The following is a 19,620-nucleotide window of genomic DNA, read 5'->3' as shown; positions in this document are numbered from 1 at the left end:
TCTACCCCTTGTCAGGACATAGGAGAGGGCTGCCGAGCAACAGCAAGGGTGGGGAGACCCCTCCTATCTGTCACTCTCAGAAAAGTCCCCAGTCCTGGTCCCCCCAGAAGACAGGCTCCCTGAAGAAAAAGTATGAAAGGCATCCTTGTCCATAGTTTCCAAGGGAGGGTCAGGGTCAGGGGAAGACGTGTTTTCCCTCTTGTTCATTCTCCCTTTCTTCTCCTCCAGGCGAGTTACGGTAGCCTTCCAAAGCTTCGTCTATCCTTGGGATGTTCACACAAGTACGTTCTTCTTGGTATGTCTCTAGAATGCGCTTGAGGTTTTGTCAAAGGTTAAAGAAATCCTAAGGAGCGTCATGCACAGATGTCTTGAGAGGTAGGAGAGTTATGCGTGGCAGGGAGAGGGCGAGAATATCTGGTCCCCAGAGTCCCAAGGATGGGACTGTGGTGGAAGGCACTTTGAAATCCTTGCAAATCCTTGTTGTCAATTGCCACATAAATTAAGGCCATGCAAGTGCCTTCTACTGTTTCCTCTTCCCTTTCATTTGTTGTCTGCTTACTACCAAATATCACAGATTTGGTGAAATGCCTTAAAACAACTTTACGGTTTAAATAACTTTTTTTTTCCCCTCTCTCTAGGTCTGCCAGTAGCTGACAAAGTAGAAAGGTGTGCTTTTCTGTTTCATTCTTGTATAGAGTTAGAGGCAATGGCAATGCAATCCGTGACTGAGGCTCTGCAATGGGGCAAGTCTATCCTACTGCTTCAAGTTCAGTGATGCAACTTGGGTTTACGCTACTTAACTTTCAGGGACTGAACCAATTTAATGCTTTTGGACTCTGACAATTATCTGAAAACGTTTCCACAGGTTTATTTTCTTCTTCTACGTTTGTTTGCTATCTCCATCTCATTCAAAGCAGTCAGGACTGCTTTGCTTCTCTCTCCTCTGGAAAAGTTCTCTGCACTAGGAACCATGGTTAGAATCAGAGTCCTGATCTAAGAGTGTGATGAAAAGTGTTGCGCTCCAAGTTGGAAACCGGAGAGGAAAATGTTCACGTATACGTAAGGATTGTACGCAAACAGCTGATTACACCTTTTCCTACACCTTAACAGCTGCTTACACCTTTTAAGGGAAAACTTTATAAAGCTATATAGTTTATAAAAACTTGATAAAACTATATGGGTAGTTTCTACATTTCCCTTAGGCATAGCATACTCTTTTGTATTTTGCTTCTATACGAACAGTTCAAACTTCTAAAGTCCCGTTGTCAGTCATACAACCAAACAACCTTGCATGGCATTACATGTTCCCCTCCACATAGATCAAGCCCTGAATGCAAGATCAGTCGAGTAAATAATGCCAACGCATAAAACTAATTTGAAAATACGTTACTTTTTTTTTGGTGTGTGTCTGTGTGATTTTTTTGGTTTTTTTGGCACTTTGTGGGTCTTGACATTCTTCTCACTGCAGTACAGTTTTCTGGTGTGAACTGGAATTATACCTCTATGCCACAATGACCTTTTTTTGGGGTTGTGTTGAGGGGGGGGAGGAGATGCAAAATTCTCTGTGGTCACCTGAAGGAGTTGCAGCATAAAAAAATTAGGTGAAGGAAAAGTTCCTTCCCTGTTGTTGTTGTCTTTGTTTTCTTTTCCATACGCTCTTAAAATGAAGGTCCCATTTTCTGGCCTTTGGCAGATTGCAAGCATGCTGGAACACTTCACTTAATGTAGACCATAGTTGTCCGAAATGATATCATACCTGTAGCAGGCTGAAAAGTAGCCTGTGCCTCAGGGACCGTTTTATGCCTTTTGCTTAGATAGAGTTAATTTTCCTCCTAGGAGCTGGTAGGGTGCTATGTTGTGGATTAGGATGAAAAGAGCGTTGATACCACGCTGATGTTTGAATTGTTGCAGAGCAGTGCTTACACCAAGCCAAGGACTTTTCCAGCTTCTCGCTCTGTCCTGCCAGTGGGCACGCTGGGGGTGCAGCAGGAGCTGGGAGGGGACAGACCCAGGACAGCTGACCCAAACTGGCCAAAGGGTTATTCCATACCCTCTGATGTCATGCTAAACAATAGGTAGGGGTGGCTAGCCAGGACAGGGGGGGGGCCATCTGCTCGGGGATAGGCTGGGCATGGGTCAGCGGGTGGTGAGCAATTGCATTGTGCATCACGTATTCCCTACACATTAGTAGTAGCAGTACTATTCTCACTGTTATTATTATTTTTTTCCTGTCTTAATAAACTGTCTGTCTCGACCCACAAGCTTCGTTTTCCTGTTTCTCTCATCCATTCCAGAGAGGGAGAGGGGAGAGGGAGCGAACGGCTGTGTGGTGCTTAGCTGCTGGCCAGGGAAACCCACAGCAACAGCAACGTAGTCATGTAACCAAATTAAAGCCAAACCTTTCAGCCCGGTCCTTGACCTGAATAGGGAGTGAGGATCCGGATCCTGGCACTTATACGTGATAGTTTACATGCAGCCAAAGTAAATACTGTAGACAGAGGTCATGGCACAAGATTTTGAGAAGTTCTGCATAAAGAAGAGATCTCAGAGAAGCAAATATAAATAACAATAATGTCAAGAAGAGTCGTTCTGATGGCTATATTCTTGATCTGTCGTGACTAGACAGATGAAAATCTACGACAGCAATTTTGCCTTTTAGTTCATTTTCTTTTTTTTTTTATGTCTTTCTTTTATTTAGGTTTGTTAATCTTATTTTAACAGCCTCTGTACTAATTTTCCTCACAGAATGACTAGCAGAAATATGACCCTTAAGTGCCTTTTGTAATTAATTCATTAGGGCAACTCTAACCACTGAGCCCCTTGTCAGGTGATTTCTATTAGCGATAAGGAGCAATTGAACCTAAAACACTGAAGCCAGGTTGATGAGCCTATTCCACAAGGTCTCTTGGCTCCACCCTTGTTAAGTGAAATCTGCCAGGTGGGGATCATTTGACCTTTGCTATAAAGGAAGCATGGTATGCTTCCTAAAGGAAGTATGATTTGATATGAGATATGGGAAGAATTGCCACTGCAGAGGAGGTTGAGGTTCAGGTTGTTTAGGGTGCTGTTCTACTGTCCTGGTGAAATGGACTCAGTGTTCTGGAGTAGGCTGCTTTTTCTTCGTGTTTTCTATCATCTCTGTGAATGAGCTTTGGAGACTCTATGAGCTAGTTACGTTGGTGACATCTCAGAACAGGAAAACCCTGGTGGTGCTACTTCCCCGTGAAGTGGTTTGGCAGTAACTCAAGTTCAGGATCTGGCAGGTAAGCATCCCTGGGTTCTGGAGTTGTTTCTAATTTCTAACTAAATGAACTAAATACTTTTTTTCACATTAAAAAATAATTCCACAAGTTTATTTTTAGAAAAGGATAACATTAAATAAGAAATACTTGTTTTATTCACTGTTTTAATAGCTTAACTTTACCCTTTAACTTACTTTTGCTGCAGATTTGTTGGATATAAGTTTTGGGAAAAACAAACAAACACTACAATAACAAAATCACAACCCAAAGCCTTCTTGTTCCTTTATTTAAGGAGTAGAATAGTGATAAAATAAATATTATCACAACCACATGCGTAAGGCAAGCATTAAAGAGCAGACTTGGGGAAAATGTATTGCTGTAGGTGATTATCTCCATGAATAAAGTAGTCTTCATTCCATATATTTCCATGTTAAAAAAAGGTTTGTGTATCAGCCCCCAGTGTTATTCTGTTGTACAGTTTGTATGTCATATGGGTATAAGCTCCTACAGGCTTGTGCCAGTAGCTGTCAGTATTCAACTTTTTGAACTCGGTATTCAACTTTAGTGTAACCTATAGGCCTGGAGCTAATCGTACTCTTATGTACAATTTATTCCATTAACTATGGTTAGCCAAACAAAACAAATCACTGAAGAAACGTGAAGTGCTCTTTAACTGTCTCCTCCTTGGAGATATGTTTCACTGCAAGCAGTCTGTGTGTAACACATTCTTTATACTTGGTATTCAGAACCTTGAAGTTTATGTACTAAGGACAGCAGAGAGAGACATTTTAACCACAGTAACCACAGCTGTGGTACTTTCAGGGATGAAAACCGTACCAGATAAATGACTCAGTGGAAATGTACCATGATTTGCAGTGGTAATTTTAATGAGGTTTACCAAGTTAGTTAATTTTTAAGTGATGTAGATATTTCACTGGAAAATCAGTCCTGCTTTTATTAATGGGAAAGTTACAGGAAACTAAAACATATCAATTGTATATAAACTGTTTGACAAACTAGAGCAGGTAAACTCTCCAAACAGGGCATGTGCTCCAGAGAGACTAGGTGGTCCTTTCTTTGACTAAAGCTGCTATTGCCAATCTACTAAGTTAAATACACATATCACAGCCTGTTGCTTCTTGAATACATTCAACTGAGTCCTTGTGTGCCAAGTATTTGTTCAGAATACACTGAACGTAACATCCAGATTTGCTGCCAAAATGGACTCTGTCAGGCCTCCCTCCTGCATTTAGCAAGCTAAAAAAGCTGTTCCATTCTAGTGAATTCCAGTACCATCAGTGTTTTCCCTGACTTAGTAAGAGCACTTCTTTCATTGCTTTGTAATGTGAATGTTCAGTGCCACGGTTTTCCAGAGGGGACAACAAGGCTATTGCTGCTTTGGCAAAGAGAAGACTTGGAGAAGATGCTCAAGCTAATACTTTGCTTGCCTTCTGTTGCCTCTGTTCTTTAATACACTCAGGTTCATGTCAAATGTTTCATTAAAACATGTCCTTAAAATCTTTCAGGGAAGATTCGTTCTGTTTTTGTTGTACTTGCTACCTTAGAGCAGCTTCCCTCTTGGGCTAGCCTGCACCTGTCTGTCTGTCATCTCCCTGGACAGTATGGAATTTTACTTGCAAATGGAATCGTCAACTTTTGTAGGGATTTGAGCACAGTGACATGCATGCTAATTCTCTTGTTGCTTCTCAGCCTTAGGCAAAATAAGATTAATTTTCCTTGAATCATTTCAGAGGAACATTCTGTATAGGGCATAAAATTGGATTTGGTCAGTCAGGGTTAAAATACTGAACACCTTTATTAACAACTTGCTGGAATTAGGTTATAATGTGCAACAGGAAACATATTTGGGGTGTTCTAGTATAAATGAGATGGTGATGTAGCACAGATGAGTGCAGAGAAACAAAACTTTGTAGAACCCTGATCTAGTCCAATGGTATTAACTGTTTCATTGCAACTGTGAGTCAAGTGTGCATTTTGGCAGCAGGGAAAAATTTGAAGCTATATGATTGCTTTTGCCAATGCTGTGTTTTCGAGGTCCTTTCTTATTTAGGCACCTAGCTACAAAACCAAAAGAGCAATACACTGGCTATCATGACATAATCAGTTCTCATTAGTCAAGTTTTTAAAAAATATGACATCTTGGCCTGCATTCTCAATATGTGCTTTGCGGTAACACGGTTCATAGCTTTAACGTTTCATTACAAGAAACCTTACAGTTCCTATTCCCTCAGTCCTGAGCATTTGGGTTTCATTTCTCCTGTTGAATGGTGGAACTTGAGGCCAAGCCCTTCCCCAGTACATAGTTCCATTACACAAATAGGCAGCAGGGGTATGGTTCAGTGATACAGGATTGTCACTTTGGAAAATGAAAATAGCTACCCTGGACAGAGAGTTATTGTGCTTGGGCAGGCCACTGAATGAATAAGTCCTCATGGGCCCACCAAAGCTGACAATCTGCCAAGGCACTCTAACAAGACCACTGAGTTCAGAGGCCCTGCTGAAGAGGGCCTTTTTCCACCTCTACCAACCACTCCATTTCTTCCCATGTGCTAGCAATAGTGGTAGTCTGGCCCTGGGGAAGATAATTCCAGGAACTAAAGAAGCAGAAAATTAACTGTACCAAAAATAAATAAAATAGTTTTCTGCTTAATGTTGTTGAGTCTTTGTAAGAAAGGTAAGACACCCCCTCTCATAGAGAGGCGGCGGTTAAATCACCTCAGTAGTATCATAAAAACTGGCTATTAAGAACTACCCTTCTTAGGAGGTTGTGGCTACCAGGTCCAAATATATTGGGTTCCCATTTTATAAGCCTTATAAAGAAACCATTAAGAGTGGTACACTGTACATTGCTTTGGATACTAACAGTTAGTCTGGATTGCCAAGTCTGGATGTAGCAAGCAAGACAGGTTTTTTTCACAACAACATGTAGATGACTGGCCATACAATAACTGTTTGTCACTTTTCTGTATCTTCCTCTCTCCTGTTTTCTGAGGATTTTTATTTTCCCCAACTATTACCTCAGCCCTTGTTCCTGTGGGGAAGGCACGCTATCACACTTGAATTATGACATTTAGAGAACTTCTTAAGTAACAGAATGGCCCTGAAAAACTCCCTGTGATGCTTCTAAGCAAGAGGCCTACATTTGATGGCTTGGTATTTCTGTTACGGTTTAGATGTTGTTTAATGGTAAAGCTATAATGCATGAGCTCACAGATTGTTGATGTGAATGCAAGCATGTGGAGGAATGGAATGCATTAGTTTCTGATGTGTAAAAGCAGAGCAATGTCAGGCTCTAGGTTTCTCTATTTTTTTCCCAGCTGTATCAGTTGGACTAATAGGATCTTTACCTTTCCAATTGGACTCTCCACAGTTTTGCAAACAGCTGCATCATAACTTTTTCAAGAGCAGATAAACACAGGCCTTGTTTATGGTGAGTCAGACAAATTTATGGATGTGTAGATTTAGAGAGCAGTTCTGTTTCCAATATCTTATTTTGTCTTTGTAGTTCAAATAAAGAAAAACTTTGTCACAAATATAAACAAACCAACATCTGATTTCACAGTGATTTCTAATTTAGCCTATTCTGTGAAGGTATGGTCAGAAGCATTCAATTACAAAGAGGAAGGAAATACTACATGTTCAGATGTCTAACTTTGCTTGTACTGAACGTGGGAGTCACCTCTGGCAGTTGAACTGTCTTGACGGCTGCAGCCTTCTGTGAACATCAGAACTGCTTACTACCTTGGAACAGAGGAGAAGTTAATATTTTATTATTTTTAAGATGCATGCCAAGAGGTTTTTTTATCCTTTAGAAAAAGCTTAATAAGTTAATTAAAGAACACCAGGAAGGAAACAGCATGCAGGACACTTACTGCTCTTTGTCTGAAACAATGGAATCTTTTAAGCCACTAAAGGTCTAATCAGAGAATTACCAAGACTCTCAGGCCTTTCCTACACTGGGAATATGGCTGTAGTATCTCAGCCTATGGCAGAACAATGCAGTTGCTGGCTCAACTCCTCTGGCTGCACCAACTACCACATATGGAGATTCAACTGAAATTTTAGCATGGTCAGCAGGAACTGTATAGAAGGCTGTATGTCTGCTTTCAAGAGTTGGACTTGATGATCCTTAAGGGTCCCTTCCAACTCAGGATATTCTATGATTCTATGATTCTATGATTTTGGCCAAGCAGTTTTGCGGATGCAGTTTGAAACACTGACACTTGTTTCAGCCATGGGTATGTGGGGTTTGTGTCACACAAATGATATGAACAGCATATTAGTTTCCTTGTCTGTGAATTCTTTTATCTCCTGTGGATTTTCTTCTGCAATTTGTATGTTGCAAGAAGCTCATATTTCCACTCATGCATGATGTCAGCACTGTGGAAGAAGTTTTTTCCACTTCAATTTTATGTGTATTTAGGGTATTTACATGCATGCATTAATATGTCATGCATGCACACGTATATTTGTATTTAAATCTGCACACACGCACACAGATGCTACATGCAAAAGTTTCTAACAGGTATGAAAACCTGAACTTTTTTCTCCCCTCTAGTATTTAAACAGTAATTTACATGGGAAATTAAATCACTAATTTTAATGTAATAATTATAATGTAATAAATTTTAATGTAATAAATTAATTGCCAGAGCACTTGACATCAGATTTTGGTTTCATATTGAAACTGTTGACCCATAATATTTTCCTTTTTACATTACATTTCTACCTTCCACAATAAAATGGTTCCAAGGGATTCCAGTAGCCACTATCTTCTGCAATGCAACTTCATTTTACAACAGGAATTACATGTATTCACATTTTCAGCAGCACTGTCAGTATTGTCTTCGGTTTTCAGAATTTGCTACTAGCTAATTAAAATGTGTGTAAATTAATACAAATGTACTCATGTCACCATATCTTGTCTCCTTTATCTGGTTGGTTTCTTCAGGTGTTTCCTTATGCCCTGTGTTGCCCTTCCCCTTCAAGAGTACAAAGGGATGTGTGTGTATCAAAGAAGAGGATAAGTAAAGACAACCACTGTTCTTGCATGTCTTGTATGATTTTTCTTTGGCAAGTTATCAGATTTTCTTGATGTCATTACTTCTTGCAATGAGATGTCTACTGTCTGCTTTATAAGGTTTTGAATGGCAGTCAACATGTTTGCTTCTAAAAGAAATGGATGTTAATATTTGCACTATTGGAATCACTATTGAGTAGATTGAGAAGTAACTTAGGGTGAGGGAAGGTGATCTCTTCCTTCACTGTCACGCACACACGGTTAATCTCATTTTATCTGGGGACCTAGAATTATGTCTGTACTTAGATCTTTTTCTTCTTTGCAAAACACTTATTTCACCAGTCTTAGGAATAGGTAATGGAGGCTGGCATGCTGTGCCTTGCCTGCATGAACCAGTCAAGGGTGACCTTTGAATGTTGGAAATGCCATAGTGTATTTTACTCTGCAAGATAGTTATAGGTAATAGAGAAAAAAAAAAAAAAAAATCAATATTTTACTGATAGCTAGAGCAGGAGTAAACTTATGCCAAAATTAAGGTTTTAATTTCTTCCTCTCCTGTCACTATTTTCCAATTCTTTTCCTCTTTCTCCAATGAATTTGTCCAAGACAAGGAACAGTAACAAGGACAATGAAAGACGTTTAGATGTAGAACTTAGGGATATGGTTTAGTGGGGACTGTTAGTGTTAGGTCTGAGGTTGAACTTGATGATCTTGAGGTCTCTTCCAACCTAGAGATTCTGTGAATTTCACATTGGTTATTGAATGTAGGAAAATGTTGCTGTCTTGCTTTGTGTCCTCTGACAAGTTTCAATGTTAAATACCGAGAAGAGGTTTCTCTGAACTATATTAACACTGTCACCCCCAGCAACACCAAGAAATGGGAGCAAACAATGTTTATTTGCTCAGTTCACAGTCAGGTGTTGTAAACTTGACTGAAACCAAAGCATTTTACCAAGGCTGTCTGTCTTTCAGCCACAGACTAATACTCCACCTTCGTTCTCATAGCGGGAGCAAATAAGATTGTTGCTGCTGACCAATTACTTTTTTTCTACCTCAAGAAAGTGGTTTCCTCAGTGTGCTTATGCCTGTGCTGTGCAGCTGGAACACAAAGAAAGGTCAAGCAGGTCAGTGTCCTCTTGGGGCAAAAGCTACTGTTCATTGAAACCTCAGATAATTTGGATCTGAATGCTGCAGTGCTGGAAGTTTAAGATGGGTCTCCAGGGCAACATTCTTCCCAGTTGATTTTGACCTGGACAGTCAGAAATCAGCTGCCGTGTGGTCGCTTTCACTTAATTATTATGGGCTGGGCTTTCATACAACTTTAAGAATTACATTAATTCAGTATTTAAAAAGCATTTCCGTATTGTATGGGCAGTAGATATTTTAATTACATGAAAATTAAATACAAGCTAAGGAAAAATATCCTAGCTATGTGTTCAACCTCTCCTGAGAATAACATATTTAAAGAGTTAACAGGTAAAATTGAAATAGACAAAAGAGTACCCTCATTTCCTAGAGGCTGGTTTTGAGCCTTTTTGCTCCTTTTGTTGGTCTTGTGAAGACTTCCTAGTGCAGGCACAGTAGAGGTCTGAACCATTAGCAGCTGCCTTAAAAAACAAAGGTGAGTGAAAACAGATGCTGCCTTATGGTAGGAAGGCAGGTGATTCACCAATGGGGTGGAATGTAGCATGAACACATTATCCTTCTGAATAAAAGCTTTTCTGAAAATGTGGGCAGTGTAGAAGAGAAGAAAATAAACCTTTTGTGTCTTAGAGAGTTTCCCAGGATCAAACCTCCTGCTGCATGAACCTTTGCATGTGATTATGAAACAATATCTTTCTTGGATGGAGTGTAAATGAACGCAGCTGAGTTGTGAATATTACAGAGCTTTTTGTGCTTCTTAATATAGAAACATATTTTATGTCAATACATACACCTATATAAGTATCAAAATCTAGTTCTGCTGGTATGGTCAATGTCAGCTGGAGTTTTGTCATTTGCTTAGAGGAAGAGAGAGCAAATTCTTATATGATGTTGGGGGGTACTTCTTCAAATGAGAGATGAGATTCTTTGCAGCAGTAGGCACTCATGTGAAGGAAGATGAGTTCCTCAAATCATACATAATTAAAGGAAATTGAAGGAAACTAGCTTTCTGTGGCTATGGCCTTTTCTAACTACAGTGGAACTTGGTGTTTTTTCTGCTATAGTATGTTATGAAGGAACGCCTATGAGATAGCAGGTCAAATTGGAAGAAATTTTCTGTGTAAATCTGAAAGAACCTTCAGCTATAATGGGGTTAACACTTCAGGATAAAAGATAGAAAATTTTATAACTTGGAATGGGATTTATTTCATCTCTGCAATTCAAACCATAATAAGACCAAAAATAAGGGATGGAAGGGGGAATAAAAAGTGAAATAAGTGTGAAGGGGAAAAAAAAGAAGCATCAAGAAAGGAACAGTGAATATGGAGGAGAAATCATGTCTTTTTTTTAAAAAAAAAAAAAAAAAAAAAAGATTTTCTTAGCAATAAATACACTAAAATTGCCTTATAAAATACAAATCAGCTCACCGTCAATGAGAATGGCTGAGGTAGGGGACCTGTGCATGTTAAATCATGATGGGATGTGTACAGAAGATCTAATGACTCACAATGATACTGCATATTCTTAAGCTTTCTATTATTTTTTTCTTTGTTGTCATGGCATCATCAGAATTTTGATCTGAGTAGGCTTATTCTCCTGCATTATCTATCTGTTTCATCTGGAAAGAGTTTTGTTTTTATCATTTGAGGAAGGTTTATATGGAGTTGTTTTTTGCTAGTTTCAGTACTGGCCCAATATCATTATACTTCTAATGAGCATCCCAAGTTTTTGGGAGCATCATAAGATTCTCTTAGAGGAATAGTGCAGTGAAAGTCAAAGGAAGCTATATTCTGAGCCGTGCAACCCATGGAAGCGAAGGAAATAGTCCTGTGGGCTTTAATCCCTTGCTGTAGGTCTGCTAGAGCCAAGCAGGCAAGCTAGAGGGCTTCTTTGACCCTTTTCTGTGCCTCATTTTCTGTTGCATATTTCCCTTAAAACTGAAATTGCTGTTATATCTTCAGGTGGTAAATGTGAGGTATTCAGATGCTAAACATAATTGAAGGCCATAGTCATTACTGTCATAGAAAACCCACCCCTCAATGACCCTTTTTCAAAATGTCTAGCTGTTATCTCTAGATTCACCCCAGTAAGGAGCTGCTGGAGTGGTATCTTCCAGAAGTCAGTCCAATCTATTGATAAAAGCCTGGGATGCTGAGTGGTTCCTGAAAGATGCTTCCTACTGCCACTTAATAGTGATGTTAGGGACAAGCAATTTAAAATACATAGCAGACTGCTCACAGCAATGAAGTCAGGGAATTTATCCTCCAAGAGGCAATTTCTTATTTTATTCCTGTTCTTTTGCTAGTGACTTTTGTCATATTGAGCAAGACAGTAAAAGCTAGGGCAGAATGAAATATGATATCTTTCCCATGAACATTTCAAAACACACTTGAATAGTTTTTTTTGTTTTGAAAATGAATTATTTAGTTTTATACTGTGAAAGGGAGAAGAATTTTCTCCATTTGGATTAGAAGTAGGAAGCATTATATTATTATTTTTACATTTCAATGCTCGCTTTTTAGCTTAAAAAAAAAAAAAGGAACTGGGAATTAGTTGTGGTCTTCTTAGAACCTATAGAATTATAATATGTAAACACATATATGTTTACATAAACATATAAATGCATAAAAATATTAATAAAGGGGTGTGAATATATGTAGAGGTAAGAATTTACTTGAAAGCAGCTGAGATCTTCCTCAAGCCCAGTTTCTTTCTTCTGGGAGATCCTGAGTTTTCAGAGTTTTAGAGAAGTCCTGAATTTATCAGGTGTGATAACCTTGCCTTGCTGTATATAAGGTCTGCCTGTGTCTGAATGTCTCCAGTAACTTTTGATTAAGAACATTACTAGAGTTCAGACGGGAATAAAATACGTGAGAAGTCAAGTGGATAAATTGGAGAGGGCTCCTGTACGCCATAGCGCATTTAAACTGCCTCACCCAAATATCAAAAGACAGTAACTATAAAAGTAGAACTGTGCAAGCAGACTTTACACTTGTGTGATTCTAGTTCAGCTTAAATTTTCAGCTGAGAGTAACAGTTTTTCCTTCTGAGCTCTCTGGTGACAAAGAACAATTTCTCTGTGTGGAGGCTGAACTTTCCACCTTACCTTAAAAGCTACTGGTTCTTTAATCGATTGCACCAGTCTTGCTAACAGACCTAGTGTAGAGTTCACAGTGCAAAGAAATTCTTCGCTATTTGCACTATTTTGTTAACCATTATTGATATTGAGAAAACAGTTACAGGCTTTTTCTGCTGTGTTGCTTTCTGTGTGAATGCCCCAGTGGTGTCTTCACTCTTTTTCCTGAAGCCACAGTCCTGTCCCCTCCCACCCCAGGGGTGTAGTTACTCCCATTTCACAGACATATAGCTAAGGCATGATCTGTAATCGCCAGGTTCCACTTATTTCGGATACCAAATCTGAGATATTTAGAAAATTAGTGGTATTTCACTCTTGTGTACCATGTCTTGTCACAGTAGATTCACTTTTAGAAATAAACAATTTTAAATATAAAACATGAAATAAAGAAATGGACTTTCATATAAAACATGAAATAAAGAAATGGAGGAACAATAACATCTTAAAACAGCAGAGCTATTTGTTGGGGACAGTGAAGATCTTCCCATAGTTTGGTCCGGCAGTGTCTGGAGAGTGGAAATGGGGAACAGTAAAGGAAAAAGTCACTGGTTTAAGCCTTTAGTGGCTAACTGTGATATAAAGAATTGTTGAAGAACATGTTTTGACAAAAACTCATTTTTGAAAATTTTATGAGAGTTTTTTAATGCATTTATTGTTTAAGTTATTCTCTATTTTGGGTTAATCAGTTATTGAATTTCTGTTGTCTAACTTTGAAGAAGAGAAATTCCCTAACTGGTTATGAAAGTGTATCCCAGAAGCAGACTGTGAGGTTCTATCTGCACATATAAAGCAATAATTTAAGAGGCTAATTTTAAGATCCCTTAGCACTTTGGAGTATTAAAACCTACAATAATAATAGATTATTGATGAATAAAATTAGTCTGTACTCAGTTTCATAGACTAATGCTATCCAGGTTTGCAAGCCTGTATTTACATTGTGTGTGATGTCTCTTCATTTGAGCCTAGCATGAGGAATTTTGAATGCTGCATCTGGGCAATCCCAAGCATCCCAAGGAAGTCAAACTATTAGTAGGTTCCTAATTTGGGGGAAACTGGAAAACCAGAAAAGAGGTTGGTAGTATTCATATACACAGTTTAATGCTTTCTCAGCCTTACAGAAAATTCTTAATAATCTCTATAAATTATGAATTAAGAATGTAAAACAAGTGAAATCTCTCTATTTTTTAATGGATTTAGTCTCTCTCTTCTGTTTCACTACTAAATAAAGTTGTGAAACTCTCCCTGTCTGCTTCTTCCTAGCAGACTTGGAACTGTTTTGGTGGATCTATCAGGAAGCTTTCCTCTTTTAGCTAGCTGTGTCTTTGTCTTCACTTATATGTTTCTGTGGGATACAAGTCTGTTTTACGATTTTAGGAAAGTAAAGCAAATAAGTTATGTTATACTTAAAACAAAACCAACAACAGGAACAAAAAGCTGCCTTGCATGGTCCATTACACTTTTGATAATTACATATTCATGGCCATTATCCCATTGTTCCTATTTTTGTTCCTGTACATTATCACATGGGGCTCTAGGCTGTGTAGTGTTGTTCTCCACAACTAATATCATTTTCACAGACCATCATGGTCTTGACTACTGTAGATACTTTTGAAAGTGAAAACTAATCTATTGCAATGTCAATTAATGACATTTAAAAAAATAAGACTAACAGTCTAGAGTTGAAATAAATAGTAGGGAGCCCAAGGAGATGGAAGACTAGAAGAAGGTTTAGAGATAGGCCTATTAATCTCAGTTGGAGCTGTGGGTCAAGGTAGAATTACTCCCTTTGGCTAGCTTTGAAATCCGATTTAAATATATATATCCTGTAAGCAGGGATGTTGAGGACTAAGTTGGAAAGAGGGTAGTCCAGTAAGATGAGAAGTTTTTTGGACATTTGATCAAAAAGAAGAGATACTTTAAAGCATGCACTAAAACATTTGTTATGCATATGTCTTCGTTACTTTTTTATTTTTCCTTTCACAAACATCCATTACGAGTGAGAACAAAGAATACAGAGAAATAGGTGGCCAGATTGACTAGCAGAGGAAGGAGTAGAGGAGTGTGAAGGACAGCCAGCAGGGAGAAGGGGTAGGGAGGAGTGGCAGGGTTGGAGAGCAGCTCACCTGTAGGGCCAGCAGCACCTGGAGCAGTGCCTTGGTGTCTCTCAAATCTTGCCAGATCCACCAAGGAGGAGGGTGGTGTATTGTCCCTGTGGGAGAAACTTCCTCCTACCTCAGCATTTGCTTCATTAGGAAATAAAAGGCCATGGAATAATTTTGAGAATTAGGTACTGCAACTTGTTCATGTGCCTTGCTTGAATCTTTACGCTTCTCAAAATATCACGGTTCTTAAGTAAAATTAATTGATTCCTGTACATGTGGGGAGGGGAGAGAATAGCAGATTAAGCAGCACATAGCTCAGTGAAATTTTCATCTGTTTCTGGGTGAGGCTTGGGCTGGTGTTTTACAGTGAGCTTTTCTATTCAAACTTAGTCCTTGATGCCATATCTGGCAGAATAGCTTCACTGGTGTTCTAAAAATAGTTGGTAAACTTAAGCTGATGTAGCAAGCTAACAGGAATGCTGGGTCCTGTGGCTCTGTACTATCACACTTACTTGAGTTACTTAGAAATTTAACAGGTTATAGTTGAAATATCTCATTGAGTCTTTGCCAAAGACTATGCAGACTCCCTGCAGTGACCCTTGCTGAGTGGGTAAGGATTAGAGCTTGTGTCATTTCTTAGTTTAAACTGCTTTTTAGATTTCTTCTGACAATCATATTTGTCCTGCTGGGTAAACTGAGGCATAAATCTGGGAAAACCTTTTACAGAAGAGGTCATTTTCTCCCTATTAGAAAAGTTTAGTTGAGAGTATGTCATGCTCTCCCAGCAGGTATTTTCAAAGGACTATGTCTGTACTTCACAGGAGGTGCAAGATACAGCACTAGTCCACAGCTACCTGAAAGCTTAAGGTAAGTAAAGGGAAAATGATCACAAACCACCTGGAAGGTAAGGAAAAGCTCTGTTCTGTGGATGTGACATTTGAGGGGGATGGGGTTATGTTTGTGTGTTTTGATTTTTTTGTTTTATTGTAAAGGTCAGAAAATGCAATCCTTTGCACTGGTGGTAGGTTTTCTACCTACCCACCAACTGCCAGGGCACACACCCTATGCCCTGCCTGGCTGCTTCTGCCCTTTCAAGCAGAGAGCTCACACTTTCAAAATGTTTGGGTATCTAGCTTGAAGTATGGCCTGTATGAAATATGTTCATCTGATTCGTGTCAGTATGGAACAGTGCTAGGGCCGCATGGTATGATGAATGTGACCTTCTGTCTTACATACCCTTGTATAACCACAAGTCTAAGAAAAACAGAGTGTTTAATGTATATAGTTCTTGTATCTTGCAAAGGAATGTTTTAGCAATTCGTGTCAATAGAGAGCTTGAAGGGAAATGTATTTGTAAACTTTTCCTTGAAGTCTCTGGTATCTGAGGGGTTTCAGAATAACTGCTAACTATTATGACTGTTGCACGGGACACTATGCAAGTCTCTGATATCTGGGCAGGAGATTAAGGAGACAGGGAGAGCTGAAGAACAACTAAAAGACAAAGCTTGCAGGGGACGCTGCACAAGTCTCTGACATACAGCCAAGTTGGACAAAGAAGAAGGACAAGAGGGAGGAAGAGTATGAGCATACAGCACGAGAGACCCCCAGAGGGACCACCAGAGACTGATACGCATGCTCCAGTGGGAGGGTTCAGATTCCAGGAACTAATTATAATAACCCTGCCTTTTCTAGAAGTAGTAATGAGTATGTATTAGCCTAGGAGCATAACAACCAGCCACCTGATGTAACTTGTGTGCGTCTTGCTGGACCAGAGACTCCCGGTGCACCCAGCACCGTTTGCTTACCTCTATTCCTTTAATAAATTGTAAACTTTGATTATAGTCCTATTTTGAAGACTGAGCCATTTATTACACTTGCAATGTAGGGCACTCTTGGAAACACAGACCTTTTCAGTCTGGCAGACCCCATTTGACTACAGGATGCCGGTACCACCCAAGATGTAATCATTTCCTTACACAGCCTCTACCACCTAGTTTTACTCCCTGCCACCCAAAATACTAGCACACTTTTGCCTTGGTTCTCTGTATTGTGATATTTAGCAGTGCCACTTAAGTAGTGTATAAGCTAGGCAGATTTTTTTTCCGAAGCTATATTTGAGGGTATAATAACTTGTTTTTGGAAGGCTCTCCTATTTATACGTTGCCCAAAACAAAGTGGTAAATATAAAACATGCACTGTAGAATGTTTCTAAAAGTCATAGAATTGTAGATCTACCATGACCCATCACTAAACCATATCTCTTAGTGCCACACCCATACATTTCTTAAATAACTCTGGGGATGGGGACTCAACCACTTCCTTAGGCAGCTCATTCCAATGCTTGACAACCCTCTCCATGATTTAAAAATCCTTCCTAATGTCCGATCTAAACCTCCCCTGTCACAAGCCAAGACTATGAAGCAAAGCCATGCTTTCCTTAGAAGTAGGAGCAGCTTGAGATCAAAAATAACATTGGAAAGAAAGAAACAGGTAGGTAACGTCCACAGTAGGCATGTATCCTGTCTGTCTCCTTCAGTCAATGCTCCTGTTGCCTCCACTTCCCTGGGAAATTTTCTGCCAGCCATTAAAGCCTGCTCTGCAGGCTACTGAGATCAAAGAGAATGTTTTGGTTTTGTTGTTCGTTTGTGTGTTTTTGTGTTTGCTTTTTTTTTTTTTTCCCCTAACCCAACAATATGCACAGGTACTGAGTTCATGGCTATTTGTTTCCTAGCACTGAATGGACATGTGACCACACAACTTCATCTGTACACTTTGAAAGCACATCTCTCAGAAGCATCTGGTCCTTGAAATGCCAGAGAAAGGGGATGCAGAACAAATAACAAGGTGGGTTTAATTAGCTCACATAATATTACTGCAATGCTAATGCTTTCATGTGCAGAGTTTGTACTCTAATTTCAGCAATAGCTGAAAATGCAGTTTTTGCTCATTTCATTTGTTACATTTTTATGTTTCATTTATGTTTTTTATTTATTTTTCACACTAGGAAATAATGAAATTATTATAGGACTGTATATTTAATAAATAAGCATCATAAAAATGAAATGAAAAATATTTTTCTCTTCTGTGTTTTTATTTGTTGTTCTTTATTAGTAATGCTAGCTGAAGTGTAGTCATTAAAATATGTATATATATAATGCATATTTGAGTAGGAATCAGGTGTGTCAAACAGAACTCTGGTAAGCAATTAGCATTTGACTAATTTTTTGCATTAATGTGGATTGCATTTGACTTTTATGGGAGTAGAATTTGGCTGCTGTTAGGTGCTATTTTAATCCTTTAAGAGAGAATGGAACCAATTTCAAGCTGGCCATTCCCAAATGCATTCAACTAGCTAGACTTGAGGGCCTTTTCAGTTCCTTATCTTCTTGCTGAGATCACCAATTTCTGCCAGAAATCTTCACGTCTGCCAGTATATTGAAACAGTTTTGAAATCACCAATGTATTAATAATAATTTCATTATTTTAAAGAACTTTACTCATGGTAAGTGTCTTGCTGTACAGAAACATAGAAATCTTATTCTGAAGAACTCCCAGCCTAAGCAGATGTAATAGCAGTAAGCAGAGATGACAGAGTAAAATGCTGGAGTTAACTGGAAAGGGAGAGAAGTGGGGTAGCAGTGATTTACTATGACAATTGGTGATAACGTACACCTGTCAAATTAGCTTTCATATTTAATGAAAAAAAACTATAGCTGCATACTTGTTTGATGTCCTTCATGAACTGCTTTTCAGGGGATTAATGGAGAAAAAGTTGCAGCAGAACAACTGAAGGGGGAGGTATAAAAAGAGGTAAATTTGAGGGTGTTTGCAGGACAGATAAATTGAGCACCATCAGCTGACGGGAGAAAAATCAGGGGGCGTTGCATTGAAGCAAGAAAAGGGACAGACATACAGCTCTAGGATGAAGGGAACAAAGCTGAAAACCTGATGCACTGAAAATGGTCAGAATGATTGTTGCCTGGTTATCTTCTTTATGCAGCCTTCGCTGTAGCTATTTCTATTAGGACAGTATTTATTCTCTGGTTTTATGATTCTCTGAAGTGGCTGTTGCTGTTACCAGGTGGATAATACAGATGAAGTCACAAAAATATTCCCAGGGAAGCTTTGCTTGTGATTGCTTTGTTGCAGAAAATGAGCACTTCATAAAATTCCTTTGTTAGTGTCTAGGCACTGTTGTGACCTGGTGCTGTCTGACAGCCCTTTGCCCTCTGTGATTTTGCTACTGATACCACCGATGCATTTTTACTAAATGTTACCTCCATCCAAGCACGGTGTCTAAGGAGCCTAAGCTGAATGGGCACCCATCAACCATGGAATTCCCTTACTGTAGCCTCGGAAAAGGATGAATTAGAAACTGTGGTACATGGCTCATGGCTCTTAGCCCTTGCCTGGATATTAAGAGCTAGTCATTTAGAATTGTGAGTTTTTTTCTAATTTGCCTCCTCTTTGTTTTGCAGACAGAATCTTTTCCGCTAAAGTACTTGCACACTTCTTTTTTTTTTAACTTTCATATTCCCAGGACACCCTTCTTAAGAAAAAAAAAAAAGACAGTCACCATTAGACTGATGGGAAATTAAGGCATACAAAGACCTCAGAAGTTTGCACGGATTCATACAGGAAATCTGCACCTGAGTATTACACTGAAAGTGCATCGCTGTAAGTACGATGACCTGATGCAAAATGCAGTTTAATTTAGAGAGGTCTATGCAGAGTATCTTCTTGCAAGTTAATCTATGAATTGCTACCAGAGTCTATAAAGGTTTTTGTAAAGCTGAATTGTTGGATTTGGGTAGGCCAGAACAGTAGAAGTAATATTTTTGTGCATTCACATTAGCTTGGATATTAGTTTCAGCTCTTCATGTCATTTTAATGCAAAATACTGATGGATATGGGAAGTGAGGCTTAACTCTTTTAATGCATTCCTGGCAAGCACTA

At 39.0% G+C, this 19,620-nt stretch overlaps 1 long non-coding RNA gene across 1 annotated transcript in view; it reads left to right on the top strand.

The window, feature by feature from the left end:
• LOC106018470 (uncharacterized) overlaps window positions 1-19,620 on the top strand; it is a 319,103-nt gene that overhangs the window by 262,820 nt on the left and 36,663 nt on the right. The window contains exons 12-14 of the long non-coding RNA XR_011803780.1: window positions 229-15,531; window positions 17,396-17,508; window positions 19,205-19,341. This is a non-coding gene — a long non-coding RNA (uncharacterized lncRNA). The remainder of the gene's footprint in view (window positions 1-228; window positions 15,532-17,395; window positions 17,509-19,204; window positions 19,342-19,620) is intronic.

Source organism: Anas platyrhynchos, chromosome 1 (genome assembly GCF_047663525.1).
Source record: "Anas platyrhynchos isolate ZD024472 breed Pekin duck chromosome 1, IASCAAS_PekinDuck_T2T, whole genome shotgun sequence".
In the NCBI taxonomy this organism is placed as follows: domain Eukaryota; kingdom Metazoa; phylum Chordata; class Aves; order Anseriformes; family Anatidae; genus Anas; species Anas platyrhynchos.
The sequence above is the reverse complement of the archived record's forward strand: the minus strand, read 5'-3'. Positions and strand labels throughout refer to the sequence as shown.